The sequence below is a fragment of the Myotis nattereri genome (genome assembly GCF_964212035.1).
Source record: "Myotis nattereri genome assembly, chromosome: 1".
Classification (NCBI taxonomy): domain Eukaryota; kingdom Metazoa; phylum Chordata; class Mammalia; order Chiroptera; family Vespertilionidae; genus Myotis; species Myotis nattereri.
In genome coordinates, this window is record NC_138075.1 from 78,639,531 (window position 1) to 78,657,320 (window position 17,790).

Here is a 17,790-nt window from a genome sequence, read left to right on the forward strand (position 1 = left end):
CTCTCCTGATGGCTCCTTGTCATTCAGGTCTCTGCTTAAATACAGCCTCTTCAACAGGCCTTCTCTCTAGAGTAGTGGTTCTCAACCTTCCTAATGCCGCGACCCTTTAATACAGTTCCTCATGTTGTGGTGACCCCCAACCATAAAATTATTTTCGTTGCTACTTCATAACTGTAATTTTGCTACTGTTATGAATCGTAATGTAAATATCTGATAAGCAGGATGTATTTTCATTGTTACAAATTGAACATCATTAAAGCATAGTGATTAATCACAAAAAGAATATGTAATTATATATGTGTTTCCAATGGTCTTAGGCGACCCCTGTGAAAGGGTCGTTCGACCCCCCAAAGGGGTCATGACCCACAGGTTGAGAACCGCTTCTCTAGAAGCTAAACGACCCCCCTGAGGAGGTAACTACCCTGAGTCAAGGTCCTCTTGCCAGAGAGGCTACAGGGAAATTTCCATTGGCCTATAGGCACCGTGCTGCTCGAAGATACCTTCCAGACCCATCTCTGGTCAGTTGAAAGACAACAGCTTTTATCGGATTAGCCTCCTCCTCCCCAAAGAGATAAAAGATAATAAAAAATAGTAATAATCTTACTAATAGCTATTAAGGTACATATACCATGACTGGTCCTAGCACTGTGCTAAATGCTTTACATCATCTCATTTAATCTCATAACCTTATTTTACACATGCATCAGCCAAGAAAGAGAGATTGAGCGAGCTGTTGATGGTCACTCAGCTCCAAGTGGTAAAACTAGAAAAGGACTGAAGGGCAGAGCTATATCCCAAAGCTGTGGCCTGGGCTCCTCCATCCAGTCAGACTGTCCCTCAGACACAGTACAGGCAAAATGGGCCTCCAAAGGTCTAGAAATCAGGATTCCTGGGCTCCCTCTAGCGGTCTAGAAGTACCAAGCCTCCGCATGCTGCTCCCGACCATTTTATTTTGATACTACACCCCCCCAAAACTCACCAATCCCCATGCCTCACCATCCTATACTTCTCTCCATGTCCCAAGTGTTCTACAACCTCTCTAGTTCTTAATATCAGCAGATCTCTAATGATTAAATCTTTAGCACTCAGGCCAGAGTGCTTCAAGGAAGGGATGAGGTGTATGGCCTTCTCCTTCCTTGAGCCACCTCTAACCATCACCTCCAGATTCCTGAATTTGGAATGGGTCCCTGGTCTGGCCCCACCAGCCTGCAGGCCCAATTCTGTCCCCCTCCTGGGGGGCTAGCCAGGCGTGAAGTCAAAGCCATTAAGGAGCTCCGAATGGGGCTGGACCTGCATGCTAATGAAAATGCAAATAAGCACCTGGGCAGGGGTGGAGGAATGGGGATGGTGTGTGTGTGTGTGTGTGTGTGTGTGTGTGTAGAACCAAAAAGGAAGTAAAGGAATTAGATGGAGGGGAGTCTATCCTCCAGAAAGAAGCCCTAACGCTGTGGGAGAAAGGTATTCTTCCTACAGAATCCGGGGGTGGGGTAGGGGGGATAAGTGTGTGAGACCCTGACATTGCCCTGTCCCACTCCCACAGCAGGGCCCAGTCCGTTCACTCACTGCCCCACCTAATGGGAACGGGCCTCTCCAGGGCCCTGTCACCAAGGCCAGAAGCGAGTGCATCGTCTTCCCCTGGCCCACCCTGCCTGTATCACATCGACCAGCTGCACTCCTTCTCCCTGGCCCCCGACTTACAACTCTAGATCAAACTTCAGAGGGGAGCTAGGAAGACCTAAGCCCCAAATCCTCTCTCCAAAGCTGCTACTTCCCAAAGCTGGGGGGGTGGGGAGACCCAGCTGATTCGTTGCTAGAAAGCGAAGGAGCAGAGCTTTGGGCTAGAAGAGCCTGTGTGTGAGACCCAGCTCTACTCCGGTAGGTCGGCAGCTGTTTAAACTTGCAAATCTCTTCCCCACCTCCCACCCTGCCCCTCCTCCTCTTCAGGAAAGAATTTCAATTGCAAATTTATCTCTGCCTCAGTGCCCGCCCCCCCCCCCCTCCCTGTTCCTTCTCGGTGCTTCTCCCATCACCCACTATTGATTACAAACCTTTAACTGCAGCAATTATTTTTTCACTTTTTTCCCTCCATTTCCCTCCTCCTCAGTCTTTCTTTCCTTCCCTCTCTGAATCTCCGAGTCTCTTTCTTTGCCCTTCCGACCTTGAACTCAGTTTTCATCTCTTTCTGGAGATGATGCAGACCCAGATGACAAGCCTAAGTCACCCCCACATAGAGTCCTGTTCTTCAGACCTCTGCCATTTCTCTTAGTTCTGGGCTTTCCTCAAGGGCCTCTTCTCCCTCTGGGCACATCTTAGCAGGGGAAAAGGGAAAAGGCAAGCTCTCAAAGGTCCTGGCATTCCTGCCTCTGAGAGGGAAGGAGGAAGAGGATGGGACAGGTGTAGGGTGGTGGTGGTGGGTTGGGGGGGACAGTCAAAAGGAAAGAGCTGGGTAGAGGCAAGGGCTGGGGGCGGGGTCACGAGGAGAGGGTGAGGGGAGACGAGCAGGCAGTGGCGGCGGTGTGATTAGAACGGAGATTGATGTGAAGGGGCGCCACAGACGGCAGAGAGAGTCAATAAAACGAGAGGATCACATTAGAGGCGACAGAGAGAGCTTTAAATTACAAGGCTGCTGCCACCGAGGGGGATGGGAGGAGGCAGGCCTGGAGCCAAGGGAGGGTGGAGAGTTCTGAGGGTATAGTCATCCCCCAAGATGAATCTTCCAGCTCCTAACCTAAAAGGCCTTGTCTCCAGAGCACCCTGGCTGTCCCTTCATTCCATCTCCCTCCCTAATGCCTCCTACCCTCACAGAGGGAAGGAGGAGAAAGCTATAGAGAAATAGGAGATATTTTTATTTTGCTTTGGTATATTCCCACCTTCCAGATGGGAAGTATGGAAAGGCTACTTTCACTGCACTGCAAATATTCTTCTTTGGAGGTGGACAGAAAGGTACCCTGTAAAAAGCTGGTCGAGAATCCCTATTTCTTTTAAATTTTCTAAAAATTGATTTTTATTGATTTCAGAGAGAAAGGAAGAGGGAGAGAGAGAGAAACATCAGTGATGAGAGAGAATAATGGATCAGCTACCTCCTGCCCTCCCATCCCCCCCCCCCCCCCCCCCCCCCAGGATCGAGCCCACAACCCGGGCATGTGCCCTGACCAGAATTGAACTGTGGCCTCCTGGTTGATGTTCAACCACTGAGCCACACCAGCCAGGCTGAGAATCCCTATTTCTTGATATGCACTCCCTGTTCAGAAGGCAGATACACAGTACTTAGGACAGGGAGAAACCAGGGGGCAGAAGGCTCTAAGATGCACAGCAGGACCCAGAGAGCTACCCAGATAGAGCTGTTATGAGGTGGAGAGAAAGGCTCAGCCTGTGGACAGCTGAGAGGCAGGCTCTGAGACCACACAGCCAGGGAGATCACTGCGAGGCTTCAGAACCAGAGAATTACAGAAGCCAAAGGGGAAAGGCAAAGGAAGGACCAAAAACATGAGGCCTGAGGAAGGAGCCTGCCCCACGTAGGAGGAGCCAGGGTATGGGTTCAGGTTGGCCGGTAGGACAGGAGGCAAAGCTAGGGAGGAGCTCACCCTCTGGAGCCCCCAGTAAGATCAGGACTACCGCTGGGTACAGCCCCCCTCTCCTCTGTCCGCAGGGAGAGGAAAGGAACAGGAGAGGACAGGCCAAACGGGGACAGAAGGCCTTTCTCCTCTGGACTCCTCTTCTTAAAACGAAAACCCCTTCCACACCTGACAAGGCAAAGGCTGTCCCAGCAAAGTCTGCCAGAGGGCACCAACACATCAGCTTAAAACCTGCACACAATGACGTCCACATCAGAGCCTTCCAAACATTTTTTCTGCCTTTCACTTTTCCAATGTTTCGTCTGTCCTCTTTCCCTAAAGCAGAGCCAAATTTTAGGATCTTTTCTCTTTCCTCGCTGAAATTCTTGCCTGAGGTACTGCTCTCTCCCATACTCGTTTTGCCCTTGCCCCTCTCCCCTTTCTGACTCAACCTGTTGCTTTCAAGAGGAGTCCACCATGGAGAGGAGAGAGAGAGAAACAGAAAAGATAGTGTGCACACTGCACAGGGGGGAGTGTTTGGTATAAAGAGCAAACAAACTCTAGCTAAATGAGCTATTTAAAAAACAAACATATATATATATATATATGTGTATATATATATATATATATATACACATATATATATATATATATATATATATTGATTTCAAAGAGGAATGGAGAGGGAGAGGAAAGATAGAAACATCAATGGTAAGAGAGAGTCATTGACTGGCTGCTTCCTGCACGCCCCACACTGGGGACCGAACCCGCAGTCCGGGCATGTGCCCTGACCTGGAATCAAACCCATGACCTCCTAGTTCATAGGTCAATGCTCAACCACTGAGCCACGCCGGCTGGGCTAGATGAGCTATATTTTTTAAGGCGGTGGACGAACGTGGGCTTTGGATTCATGCAGACGCAGCTGGGGTCAGCCCTGGGTCCCCCTCTCACCAGCTGTGCAACCTCAGTGAGTTGTTTAGTTCTGAGTCTCAGTTTCCTTCCTGGGAAAATGGGGACAAGGAGGACTTCCTTAACCAGCTGTGGTGAAGACTAGACTAGGCAACCTGTGAAAGTGCACGTATACTGAGTGTTCAATCGGGTTAGTTCTCTTCCTTCTCTCTGGACTGTCTCCTCCCACATAATGGAGCGAGGTGTTTGCAGGTAGGCTGACACCTTTTCTTCTGCCTTGCCCCTTCTCGATCAGGATTCTTCCTCTAATTGCTGCCCTTTTCAATCCAGGCAGATTCTTTGGTGGACGGGATTTAAATCTAGTCTACTGAGCAGCAGAGTTCATTTCTCACTTGGCCCTCCTGACTGCTGGACTTATAGACACCCCCATTATCCTAGAGCAGAGATTGAAAGCTTTGCCCAAGCTCGCACTTTGCCTGGGTGCAGAAGCAGCTAACACCTGCATCAAAACTAGTATGACCTGGGCCCGGGCCGGGTAGTTTAGTTGGTTGAAGGGTAATTCAGATATGCCACGGTTGTGGGTTCAATCTCCAGTCAGGGCACATACAAGAAACAACCAAAATCCAGGCCACGGTGGCCCAGTGGTTGAGCATCGACTTATAAATCAGGAGGTCACGGTTCTATTCCAGGTCAGGGCATATGCGATTGTGCAGGAGGCAGCCAATCAATGATTCTCTCTCATCATTGATGTTTCACTCTCCCTCTCCCTTCCTCTCTGAAATCAATATATATATATATATATATGAAACAACCAATGAATGCATAAAGAAGTGGAACAACAAATTGATGTTTCTCTTTCTCCCCTCCTCTGTAAAATCAATCAATCAAAATATTTTTAAAAATAGTATGATCTCTCCCTGCATTTAAGACTATCATTTTCTCTGACTCTAAATCTTACCTTCTATATTTAAAAGAAAACATAAGATAGTACAGTGGGGCCTTGACTTACGAGTGTCCGGACTAACGAGTTTTTTGAGATACCAGCTGTCTCTCCTCCGATTTTTTGCATTGAGTTGATAGAGTAATTTGAGTTAACAAGCTCCTTAATGAGCTCCTTAATGAGCTCGGTCTCGGACAAATTAAACTCATAAGTCAAGGCCCCACTGTACTCCTATTCCTCCATTTTAATTCTACCTATCTTTCCTAGACCTCTTCCCCTCCCCCCAAAATATTTGGGGAGTGCTTACTTTGTGCAAGATAAATTTTGTCCAAAAGAGAGAAAATGAGAATGGCAGGAAAGGAGTGTCACGCAGAGTAAAGAAAGGCAAGGCAGAGAAGAGGGAGGAAAAGGGAGAGGTATGTAAGTGTGTGTATATGGAGGTTTGCTGGATCCTGATCTGCGTATGTGACTATGGAATCTTATTGAAGCCTCCCTGCTTTGGCATCAGACTGGACAAGTTGTCTGTCCCCAATGAGAGGGATGGAGCAAGGAGCCTGTGTCTTACACTTTGCAAAATGCTTAAGGCATGAGGGAACTGAATGAGGTTCGAGGAGAGAAGAGGCTGAGAGGAAGACTATGGGTGATGGGTAGGGATTAGACAGGGAAGCAGACAAGGGTAAAAGGGAAGCTATGGGCTAAAACCACAACCTGAGATCTGAAGATCCATCCACATTGGCATGGCTTTGTTGAGGTATGCTCCAGGGAGGGGTGGAGAATCTTGCCCATGCATCTCCCTGGATGAGGCCAGCAGTGTTAGGACAGCGGTGTGGAGCTCTGGAGAGACTCAGGCTTAGACAACAACACAAAGCCAACTCTGAACCCTTCTTCTACATAAGCATTTGGGAGTGAGGGACAGGAAGTTGTACTTTTGAATTCAAATTCAGGATCTTATCTGATCCTGGCATGGGGACCTCTGTAGAAGACCTTGATCTCCCTGAGCTTCAAAGGAATCACATGCAATTCTTCTAGAATTATTTGGAAGGATACCATTGTAAGTGACCATGTACATAAATAAATCCTCCTGGTTCTTTGATTCTACATGACCTCTTGTGATGGTAGACTCCATTTAAATATTTTACAACAATAACTAATATTAGTAATAAAATAACATCTTTAAATGTTTACCATATGCCAGGCACTGTGTTGAGCCCCATGCAAGCATCATATCACCTAATCCTCCACTACACTTGATAAAATAGATATAGTTATTCATTCCCATTTTAAAAACATGGAAAGAGACTTAGACGGGTTAAGTAATGTTTAAGACTCACACTTGGAAAGAAATAGAGTCAAGATTGGACTCATGCCCTAGCTGGTTTGGCTCTGTGGATAGAACATCAGCCTGTGGACTGAAGGGTCCCAGGTTCGATTCCGGTCAAGGGCACATGCCCAGGTTGTGGGCTCAATCCCCAGTGGGGGATGTGCAGGAGGCAGCCGATCAATGATTCTCTCTCATCATTGATGCTTCTCTCTCTCTCTCCCTCTCCCTTCCTCTCTGAAATAAATAAAAATAAAATAAAATAAATTTTAAAAAAAGTTGGACTCAGAACAAAAAATAAAGACTAAAATAAATAAAAAGATTGGACTCAGGTAGCCCAACTCCAGGGCTCTGCTCTTAGGTTAATGTGTAAGCTTCTAAAGTCTGGCTGGCATGCATTTTCAATGAAGACTTTGAGTTTGTTACTCTGCCCTTATGCATATGTACTGTCAAGCTACTCTTTGAGCTTGAAGGTGTTAGATGGCAGTCTCCCTGTTAGTTTCTTAGTGTAAGATTGGCCAGAACAGGTCCACTGCTTTGTGCAACTCCAGTGGGCGCCATCCACATTATAGTTTATGCAGGGGCCATGGCCATCGTGTGTTGGGGTTGAGGTGAGTAGAGACAGATACAAAAGATTCAGTTATTTGACTGATGATGCGTATGTTCCAGTGATGGTGAACCTTTTGAGCTCGGCGTGTCAGCATTTTGAAAAAATCTGGTGCCGTGTCACATATAGAAATTTTTTGATATTTGCAACCGTAGTAAAACAAAGACTTATATTTTTGATATTTATTTTATATATTTAAATGCCATTTAACAAAGAAAAATCAACCAAAAAAATGAGTTCACGTGTCACCTCTGACACGCATGACATAGGTTCGCCATCACTGGTATATTCATTTGTGATATGTCTCTCTTTTTTAAAAATATATTTCATTGATTTTTTTTTTTTTTAACAGAGAGGAAGGGAGAGGGATAGAGAGAAACAAGATGAGAGAGAAACATCGATCAGCTGCCTTCTGCACACCCTCTACTGGGGATGTGCCTGCAACCAAGGTACATGCCCTTGACCAGAATCGAACCTGGGACCCTTCAGTCCGCAGGCTGACGCTCTATACACTGAGCCAAACTGGTTAGGGCCATTTGTAATGTCTCTGAAAGCTGAAAGTCTACAAGTGTGTATCCATAACAGAATATGAACCTCATCAGACAAGTGGTATGGTATAAAACACTCCGTCTTTAGGCCCTAGCCAGTTTGCTCAGAGCACACAGACTGAAGGGTAGTGGGTTCGATTCTGGTCAAGGGCATATACAGCTGTCGCAGGGTCAATCCCTGGCCCTGGTCAGGGCACATGTGGAAGGCAACCAGTGGATATGTCTTTCTCATATTGATGTTTCTTTGTCTCTGCTCCTCCCTTCCACTCTCTAAAAATCAATGGGAAAAATATCCTCGGGTGAGAATTAACAAAAACAAAATAAAATAAAAATAAAACTACAGCCCTTAAGGGCCAGACAGATCTGGAATAAAATTTAGTTCTATTCCTTATTATGTAAATGACCTCGGGTAGGTTACCTAAAGCCTGTTTCTTCATATAGAATGGGAAAATAGTTCCTCATGGAGCTGTGTCCACTGAGATGATCATTATTGAAATTGGCACGTTGTATGTGATTAATAAAAACAATAATTATTCAACCACATGCCTTATTTCCTGAGTTAGGGTGTCCGTGTATGTTTATTGCTTTTTGATGGTGCCTGTGGCCGAGGGCCTGGATGTAGCCCTGTTTGTATCTCTTCCAGGTTAGGAAGGTGCTGTCTCTCAGACATGGGGCTGGGCCTTCCTCGGAAGCCCTGTTATACTCGTGTGGGCTCTGGGCTTCCGTTCAGCGGTGGGGTGCCCTGGGGTGTCCTGTGTGGGTGTGCTGCCTAGTGCCTGTTTGTGCTCAGAGGCCCGGCTGGCGGGGGCGTGTTTGGGGTGGTGGTAATTACTGGGATGGCCCAGCCCTAATGAGTGTGATCTCGTTACACTCTCACCGCCTCTAATGGAGCTAACCTCATTTCACAGCCATTAGAGATGGAGATGAGGCCCCGCCCCCTGGCCCCGCCAGCTGCAGCTCTTTCTGCCCAGGCCACGTTCTCTCCCTCCCGTTTGCCATTTCCACCTCTTCTTCCAGTCCACCTCTTCGTCTTCCCCGTTCTTCTGCTCCTTCCAGGCTTCCCTCTCCTGCTCCCCATTGTTCTTCCCCCTTCCCTCCTCTTTCTGCGTCGCCCTTGTCTCTCTTCTCCATCCCTCGTCCCTCTTCCCTTCACTCAGCACCTCCCTCTTCCTTGGGCAGGTCTGTCTGGTCTCCCCATCTTCATTCCCCGCCCCATCTCCGTGCCCCTCCCCCGCCCTTCTCCGCGGCTGTCCCTCCCCACCCCCACGTTGCCCCGTCAAGCCAAAGGACAAATCTCAAGGGGGAAACCAGCAAAGACAAACAAGGAGCAGTGACTTCATTATTGTCGTTAATTTGCCACTTCGGTTCCTCCCACAAGGGTCAAAGCCTGCACAGCTTGAACTCAGGACTGACAAGGAGGCTGAGGCCACCGCCTGCCTTTGCTGCGTTAGGCCTCCCGGCAAACACAGGTCCTCCTCCTCCTGGTCTTATTTCCCTGCAGGGGCTCGGGCTCTCTTCCAGTGGTTCGCAGTCCTCACAGCCTGCCTTTCTTCTCGTTTTCCATTTAAATGGTGGCCTTCTCTCAGTCTCTCTCCCGGCTGGGAGTCACATGGTTTTTGCCTTAAACTCCCTCTCCTTGTCATCCTCTGCCTGTCTGGTTTCTCCCACTCCTCTCTGCCCCATCCATCTTGAACCTCTTTCTTGGCCTTCCTTTTTTTCTCTCTTCTTAACCTCAAATGCACTCCTTTCCCTGAAGCACCAGGATTTAACTCTAGATTTCAGAAACCTCGTAGCCTGAAAAAAAGCTAGAGATTGGAGGCATTTATAACCCAAGCAGGCCAGGGACGCAGAACATGGAAGTGGCTGGAGAGAAAGGAAAATAACTGCGACGTCAGGGGAAGCAACAGAATCCAGACTCAGACAACCAAGCCCCAAGACCCTGGGCTCCAGATCAAACAGCTTCCCCAAGACCAGAGGGAAGGGACAGACCAGAGGCCCTGGGCTGCAGATGGAGGCAGGAGGCAGTCACCAACAAAACAAGGGATGAAAAATTTGAGGCTGGCACATCAGTTCCTCAGGGAAACACTAACGCTCCTGTCCCACCCTCTGCCCTCCTTCACTGAGAAGCCAAATGACGGGCAATTGACTCTTGACCTTCGGCCCAATCCCAGCCCCAATGGGAGCAGCTGAGGGTTGTTGGCTGTGACTGGAGGCAGCACTGGGGAAATGCCCACACAGGAGGTAAAAGTTTCTGACCCACACCTTGCTTGCCCCCCTGACTGCACATGCTGCACAGGACAGAAGCTGCAAACCTATGACCTCTTCTCTCTGAAGAGAGCTCTTGCTACGTATGCCCTGCTAATAAGGACCATCCCAGTGGGTGGCCCTGCTATAATTTCTAGGCTGGAAGCATAATCCCATATTCCTGCCCAAATCGCAGGCGAGCTCTCTCATTTGACTTTGAAAAAAATATTTTGAGGGGTGCTGAGCTGTCTCAGAAGCAATTAGAAAAAGAAATCTTCCTCCAGGTGTATGCAGCTCACATGCCAGTGGTACACCTTGGTGACAGGAGGGAAGGTGGACCTCTGCCCTGTCACCCTTTAATTGGACACCCTAAACAACCATACACGGAGGCCCTGGCTCTGGACTAGTTCCTACATGAGGGGGACACTGAGACCCAATGGGATTATCTCAGAGTGCCAGGAGGCACCTCTAAATCTTTTACTCCTGTCTGGCCAGCCTGGGGTGGAGGAAGAGGGGGCAGGTGGTCCCCTGGGGCTTTCCCTAGAGAGACAAGGGGCTCTGGGAAAGTGAGTGGTGGGATGACTGAGAAGCCAGAGAAGAAAGATGGAAAAATCAATGAAATGAGTTTCTAACGGTGAGGTAAAGGACCGCAGTGTCGACAGCCTGTCGCCTGCTGCAAAATATGAGTTGCCTAAGTCCATGGCGGCCGCTGACAGTGCATCCAGCCGCCACTGTCCTCCCTTCAGGCCCCCAACCACCAGCCCTTTCTCTAGCTGCCCCAGCTCACTCACTCTCTTCCTGCTCTTCCTAGAGTCCTCAGCCCATTCAGGGTCTTTCTGACTCATCACCGGAGGAACAGGACAGGTTATAATCCCCCACCCAGTGCAGCTCTCTTCTCTGTGGCTTCTGTTTACTTATGCTTCCCCCGCTGTCTTCAGATTTCACTGAGTTGTGGTGAGTTCTACATTTCTTGCCTCCCCCTCTTCTCCTAGATACTTCTGAACTCATTCAGCAACAGGCAGGCAGTGTCAAGGCGATCCCTCACAGGGTTCCTTACATCCAGGCCTGTGCTTCTTTCTGCCTTTTGGCCCGCTTGGCCAATGCTGACTTCCTTGTAACTGCCTGGATTAGGCCAGAGTGTTTAGGATGGGCTTAGTATTAATTTATGAACTTTTTATTTGTGACCAGTGTATAAATATGGGTATGACTGATTCAATTGTGGTTCCATGATTGGGGATGGATGGGGTGGGGATGCTACTCTGAATTCAAATCTGCCGACTCTGTCTTTGGAAATAACTCTCAACCTTTTCTGGAAACCACCTTCTTTTTCTACCTTCCGCTGCATCTTTCTCTTGGGCTCTTAAGACTGTTCATTCATGTTTCTTCCCATTATTTCTATAAAGACTCCCACATCAGCCCCTAGAGTCCACTCTGGCTGCCTCCAACTGTGCTCCTAACCCAGTCTGCCCTCTCAGATCTCACTGCTGCTCAGTTAGCTCTCCTCCAGCCCTTTCCTCCAGTTTCTGATTTCCCAACATGCCCATTTATGCAGACTTAGCCCTGAAGGGTGGATTGAGAGTAAGGCAAGCAACTTTTTCCTTTAGCCTCTTCCTTTAACTCTATATTCGATCAACAGACATTTACTAAGCATCTTCCAGGTGACACCATGCTAGGTGCTGGAAAACAGTAAGAAACTAGACAGATGCAGCCTCTGCTCATATAGCCATCAGGACTAACCTGGGGTCTCTCACCAGACAGCTTTGTCTGTCTGACTCAGAGTCCCATTTTTCCCCTCTTTCTCCACAGTCAAATCCCACCATGCTGTGCCTCCTGGTAATTCAGAACCCTTCCCTTTTCTCTATTTCTGCATCAGCTTACACTCTCATACAGCTCTGATCCCTGCTCCTCTGCATTTCAGCTTGTCTTCATTCCTAAACCCAGAGGTGCATTTTATATTTTTCATAAGTCTCCTTCCTGCTCACAAAGCCCTGCTTTCACATTCTGTAACTGCCATTTCCAGTTTTCTTCCTTGCCTGCCTTTCAATCCTACTATCCCATTCTCCATGTCCCTGTCGCCCCAGCGAACCTCAAGCACTCCCAAACCGGACCTCATTCTGAGCTAGGAACAGCTCGGGGAGGGCAAGGTCACGATACCAGACTCAGAAATCCTACAGATTTGACTCAGGCCCGGGCCCTGTAAGTGTCAGCCCCCAGCAAAGCAGCAAGTTGTTCCTCTGTGTGCCTCCAGATAACACCAGCCGCTCTGACATCATGGAGGGAGGAACCCTGTCAGGTTGTCAAGGCAACACCAGCAATTTATGACATCAGAGGCTTGAGGTCTTTGGTTCTCAGGGGGTTAGAAAGATTCAAGTTCCTGTCAGCTAAAGTAAATAGGAATTCTACTTTTTCATCTCTTTGCTTGTGTTCCCCTGACTTGGGGATGAAACGCAAAGGCCGTTGGTGGGGTACGGAATGATCCGGCCAAAGGAATAATGCTTGTGAGACTCCGTTTCCCTTTCTCTTCACCAGATAGCTCTGTGTCCCCTCTCCCCCTCTCCTTTGGCATCCCTCTCTTTTGGGGCTTCGCCCAGTGGTATTTCTACTCTGCCCTTTTTTTCCAAATCACCCCTCCTGCAGCGCGCTCCTTGCATCCGTCACGCTGTGTCTTTCTCACACCAGAAGCATTTGTTTCCTTTGATAGCTCACCCTTTCCTCTTTCCTCCTACCAAGCTCTGTACAGCTCTGATCTGCTCCAGCACTCCTCTGCCTTCCATTCCCCTTCTTTGTACCACACTCATCTTATTCTCCAATTTCTCCCTTCCCCCACTTTACCATTGTATTCATTTCATATTGCTTTTTCTGGTGACCTCCTCTCTAGGAATATTCTATCATTTCTCTCCCACTTTCCATCTGTATTGCTATTAAATCATTTTTCATTTCATTCTCCTAGTTTTTCATTAATCACCCATTGGTTCCTCCCCTGCCTCTCATTCCACATGGATTTTCTTCTTTTCCTTTGCACATTCCTCATGGCATGCATTTTTCTACCCCACGCATTTATTGCAGCCGGCCTCTCCTTCCTTTCTGTAACTCTATTCATCTCTGAAATCTTCCATCTTCTGTCCATATCTACCTTTTCCTTTTATCCTTCTAAGATCCTGATGTCTGGAAAACAATGATAGGCTTAAAACAAGGCAAACTTTCCAGGTTCTTTATCCACCTTTCCCATTCTTTAGGCCGAATGAACCTGGCTCTCTGCATAAGAGCTTTTGTCACACTAATGAAAATTGCCTCCAAAAGAAATCATGCTGAATCCAAACATGATCATAGCAGGGCCGCAGAATGAAGATGGACTGGAAAGTGAAGAAGCCACTAGAATAAACGGAAGGATAAGGGACAACCAAGCAGGGTGGAGCTCAGAGTCCTAGAGAATGTCCCCTTCCAAAATCATACTTGACAGTTAATAGACATAATGACCCAGACTGGTGAAGGGGTTATATGCCCCTGGAAACCCATTAAATTGATTTCTTGGCCTGTTTATGTGCCTTCACAAACCATACTCCCAACCTCCCAGACCCTTACTCTCTAGTACCTTTTGTGGCTGGGGTTATTAAAATGCTGGGTGAGAGGAGAAGGGATAAAAGGAACTTAGAGTAACCAAGGAGAAAAGGTAGAAAGACCACAGATTATGGGAACAAAGGTGGAGAATAGGCAAGAGAGACTGTGGGAGACGGAGAAGGAAAAAAAGGGGTGAAACAAAATGGGGAAATGAAAAAAACATACAATGGTAAAGTGAGGGTGCGGAGGAAAATCAAGTCAGCAAGAAGAGGTCTGTGGTGGGGAGCACCTGGAGAGGCCGATGACAGGCCAGAGGTGAGGTCCTGATGGGGGAGACAGACACATGGCAAAGGGAGAGTCAAGGCTAGCAAGTTCCAAAGCTTCCCAGTGAAGGTGGACATGGAGGCTGTCCCGGCCCTGCTGAAAGGCCGCTGGAAGGAGTCCTTAGGGGAGGCATGTCTGCTCCATCCCTTGCTCTTCTAGGCCCCTGACCAGAGGCGACCACTCATGACTGATAAGCAAACTCTCAAGTAGCCTGAAAAGGCCAGGGAAATAAATCCATACGGACCCTGAAGGAGAGGGCATGGAGTCCTAAATGGGCAGGACGGTCAGGCAGCCCAGGCATGGCACACAGTGGCGGGGACACACAGGGAGGGAGGGGGTCACTTGGATGGAAAAACCACATGCGGAGACAGTGACATACAGACCCAGGGATGGATGGATGGGGAGAATGAATGAGGGGAAGGATGGCAAAACCCAGAGGTAGGGACACATGGACAGGGACCAGCTGTGCCACAGGCACAGCGAGACAACGCGTGGTCAAATGATCAAAAATGACAGGGCCACTCAGAGAGGGGCAGGCAGAGCGGATGGAGGCTCAGGGGGCCGGGAGAGGCGCGCTGCACCTTGAATGTAGCACCGGCCTCCCCTCCCCTCGCACCTTCCCAAAAAACAAAACAAAACAACAAAAACCAACTCAACTTCAGGCAAAAAAACGAAGATCAAAGATTAAGGGTCTCTACGCCCGCCGCCCGCCCACCCCCACCCACAGCGCGCTGGCCCATCCATCAGCCCGCCCGCCTGCCACGGCTTCTCCCCCCTCCTGCCGCCGGCGGGGGGCGCCGGGACCCAGGCCGCCCCGGGCTGACAGCTCCGCGCCCTGGCACTCACCCGGCCGCCCCTTCCCCCGGGGATCCCCGCTCCCCACACTGCTCGGCGCGGTCCGTCCAGGCTCGCGTTACCCGCCGTCTGTCCCGCCGGCTCCCAGCCCAGCCTCAGCCTCTATGCCTTTCCCTTCCCCGTCTCCCCGCTACCCCTGCATCTCTCTCTTCCCCCATTCCCGCTCGCAAGCCTCTCCCTCCCACAACCCTGCTCCTTCCTCCCCCCCCCCCCCCCGCCCTCAGGCTCTAGGTCTGTCTGTCCGTCCGTCCGTGTCCCCTCCCCCAGCCCCTTCCAGTCCCTCTCGGTGCCCTCCAGCGGCAGTGTCCGAGCGCCTCCTCTCTCCTCCGTCTCAGGCTTCCAAAGAGCAAGGAAGGGAAGAAGAGAGGGAGAGGAGAGAGGAGAAAAAAAAAAACACACAACCAACCCAGCAGCATCGGAAATCGATGCACTTACACCTCAGCTGGAAGCAGGGACGGGAGTCGAACCGCGGCCGCCGAGCAGCGCGAGGCGGGGAGGGGAGGGGGCGGCTCTTGGAAGGGACTTCTCCGATGTGTTGATTCCTTTTTCCCCCCTCCTCCTCCCTCCCTCCAGCGCTCACTCCGGGGCGTCGGGGATGGAGATGGAAAAAATAAATAAATATATTCACGGCGGTGAGGGAAGTGAAGGAAAATAATCAATGCTATTTGGCTGCGGCTGAAGTGTTTTCCCGGCTTCGTGAGGGGGTTTCCATTGATTCACCCAGGGCACTCGCTCGTTCCCTGCCTCCTCCGCCTCCTCCTCCTCCTCCTCGCCCACCTCCTCCTCCTCTTCGCCCTCACTCCTCCGCCTCATTCACTGGCTGGAGCCGAGGCGTCCCACACAATGGAATAATCAATACCCAGGCTCCCAGGGCGACCCCACTGAGCAGGTGCAGCGGTCCGCCCGCCGCGGTGCATGCCGGGAGTTGTAGTCCGCCCGCCCGCTAGCCCGAGCGGAATCCGTCCGCCTCGCTGAGCCGTGGGAGGGGCCCAGGCCCCAAGGCAAGGCCGGCCGGTGGGCCTGGCCACCTGATGGACTCCGGCGCCAGGTCCGAGCCTGCAAAGAGGACAGGCTCCTTTAAACGCTTTTCATCTTCTCTTCTTCTTTCGGGTTACGAAACCATATGTGTGTTTTGTTTTGTTTTAAATCGTCTCTAGAGCAAGCCCTGGCTTCTACCGGCTTCCCAGAACCGCCTGAGGCCTCTCTTTTCCATTCCTCCTTCCTGCCTTATGAGCCCCTCCCTTCCCACTGGATACCAGAACATTCTCTTCCACAGCAATTACTCTGAGGTCTGAGAGCTCTCTCTCCCTCTCTCTCTCTCTCTCTCTCTCTCTCTCTCTCTCTCTCTCTCTCTCTCACACACACACACACACACACACACACACACACACACACACACACGTCACAGAGTCCCCAGAGTTGTGGGGCGGGAGGCTCATAAGCTCTCCTATATTATAATAACAATGCTTGCTAAGATTTATGGAGTGCCAGGGACAGTTCCAAGCACCTTCAGCTATATTAACTTATTTAACCCTCACAGCTAGTCCCCATTGTACACGGCACCAACAAGTTAATTAGCCGGCCCCAGGTCACATGGTGGGCCAAGAAGTGACAGGCGGCCTGGCTCCAGGCCCGCCGTAGCTGCTATAGTCTACTCTTTAAAAAGAAAAGAAAAACCCTGGAGTTCATAGGAGAAGCTAACATTCGGAAGCTCAGGTATGCGACCCTGTCAGTGAATCCTCACACGTAACTGTGAGGCAGTCCGCATTTCGCCAACGAGAAACAGAGGTTTGGTGAGGCAGAGCAGCTCGCCCAAAGCCAAACGCCTCCAAATGGAAGCTGGCGCCCTGGCCGGTGTTGCCCAATGGTCAGAGTGTCTGCCTGGCCACCAAAGAGTTGTGGGTTTGATTCCTGGTGGAGGGAACGCAGGTTCCATCCCCGGCCCAGCCCGGTAGATGGTCAGGGGCAGTCGGGGGCAGTGCAGAAGGCAACCAATCAATTTGATTTGTCTCTCTCATATCTCTCTCTCTCTCTCTCTCTCTCTCTCCCCTCCCTCCCTCTTTCTCTCTTCCCTCTCCCCCTTCCCTCCCTTCCATCCTCCCTAAAAACCAATGGAAAGAATCTCCTTGAGTGAGAGTTAACAAAAAAGAAAAAAAGTGAGCTGGGGGTTTACCCCAAGTCTGTCTGGCTCCCAAATCTGGTCTTTCCTGTCCGTTAAGCTGCCTCTGGCCGCTGGGATTGGGTTTTGTAATTCAGGGAAGAGATTAGATCTTCTTCCCCTCGACAACAAAACTGAAAAGCAAAGGACAGATGAAAAGCAGGCCAGTGAGAGGAGTTAGTGGCTGGGGTGCCCCCTCCCTGCCCATTGGTACTTGTCATGGCAGGTGGGCTGGGGGGTGGGTGCATCCAAGACATCCCAGGTCAGCACACCACGTTTGTAACCCAGCGTCCTCCCCGCACTCACCACGGTTCATGTTGGGAGAGGACCATGCTGAGAGCCTAGCACTTCTCGCCAACCATAGGAGGGAGAACCACTGTTCCTCACAAGCCACCACGTCCAGAAGGGCGGCACGCAGTGACTCCTCCAGGGAGCCACAGTCCTCAGAGGGACGAGGGAGCAGGAGGGTCTTTGTTTTATTTCCCAGAGCAGTCAAAGGGCCACCCCCGTGTCTTCCTGTATTTTAAATGGCCATGAGTAGTCTCCCACTCCTGACAAAACCTGCTCGGGGTCCACTGGACGCTCCGTGACATACTCCTCAGCCTGGCACTCAAGGCCTTTGCCAACCTGCTCCACAACTTACTTCTAGCTTCATCTCCTTCCACGCTGCTCAGGCGCTTTCCAGCTTTGGGGTCTTTTGCTCAGGCTGTTCCTGTCTCCATCCGAGTCTCCAACTGTTGAAATCCCATCACATCTTTAATTCCCATCCAAAATA

General features: G+C 50.0%; 1 protein-coding gene across 1 annotated transcript in view; it reads left to right on the plus strand.

Moving 5' to 3' along the window:
* Positions 1 to 17,790, plus strand: part of THTPA (thiamine triphosphatase) — a 43,838-nt gene that overhangs the window by 21,982 nt on the left and 4,066 nt on the right. The window lies entirely within an intron of this gene.